The sequence below is a fragment of the Octopus bimaculoides genome, chromosome 7 (genome assembly GCF_001194135.2).
Source record: "Octopus bimaculoides isolate UCB-OBI-ISO-001 chromosome 7, ASM119413v2, whole genome shotgun sequence".
Lineage (NCBI taxonomy): Eukaryota > Metazoa > Mollusca > Cephalopoda > Octopoda > Octopodidae > Octopus > Octopus bimaculoides.
The window spans coordinates 56,905,964-56,906,858 of record NC_068987.1 but is presented as its reverse complement, the minus strand read 5'-3'; the positions used below and the strand labels follow the sequence as shown (position 1 = coordinate 56,906,858).

Below are 895 nucleotides of genomic sequence, written 5' to 3'. Positions count from 1 at the left end.
TCAACGGAACAGCCTGCTCGTGAAATTAACGTGCAAGTGGTTGAGCATTCCACAGACACGTGTACTCTTAATGTAGTTCTCGGGGATATTCAGCATGACAAGGCTGGCCCTTTGAATTACAGGCACAACAAAAACAGGAAGTAAGAGTGAGAGAAAGTTGTGGTGAAAGAGTACAGCAGGGTTCGTCACCATCCCCTGTCGGAGCCTCGTGGAGCTTTAGGTGTTTTCGCTCAATAAACACTCACAACGCCAGGTCTGGGAATCGAAACTGCGATCCTATGACCGCAAGTCCGCTGCCCTTACCACTGGGCCATTGTGCCTCCACACATCATCTAACATGTAAATGATAAATAAACAAAATAACTTAAGATATTAATAGTTTAACCATCCCCTCTAATTTATTGGCAATAGAATGAAAAATAGCATAAACAAATGAAAAATATCATTCAGGTTTAATATGAATAGGAGTTAACTAAAGGATCAGCAGGAATAAAATTTCCTGCATCTCCTAATATATTAGGAAACAGCTATCTTAATTCAAACAATGCAAATAATATTACAAGAAATCCCAATGCACTTTTAAAGCTATGATAATGACGATAAGGTTTTAAAAAAAACAGAACGAAAGTTTTGGATAATATAGTTCTAGATAGCATATCTGAGGAAATAAATGATGGGTTAGTCATTATTCATCATCATCATCATCGTTTAACGTCCGCTTTCCATGCTAGCATGGGTTGGACGATTTGACTGAGGACTGGTGAAACCGGATGGCAACATCAGGCTCCAGTCTAATTTGGCAGAGTTTCTACAGCTGGATGCCCTTCCTAACGCCAACCACTCAGAGAGTGTAGTGGGTGCTTTTACGTGTCACCCGCACGAAAACGGCCACGCT

The 895-nt window shown here is 40.8% G+C and overlaps 1 protein-coding gene across 3 annotated transcripts in view; it reads right to left on the bottom strand.

The window, feature by feature from the left end:
• Positions 1-895, bottom strand: part of LOC106873895 (kinesin-II 95 kDa subunit) — an 82,359-nt gene that overhangs the window by 30,969 nt on the left and 50,495 nt on the right. The gene's annotated exons all lie outside the window — the stretch shown is intronic.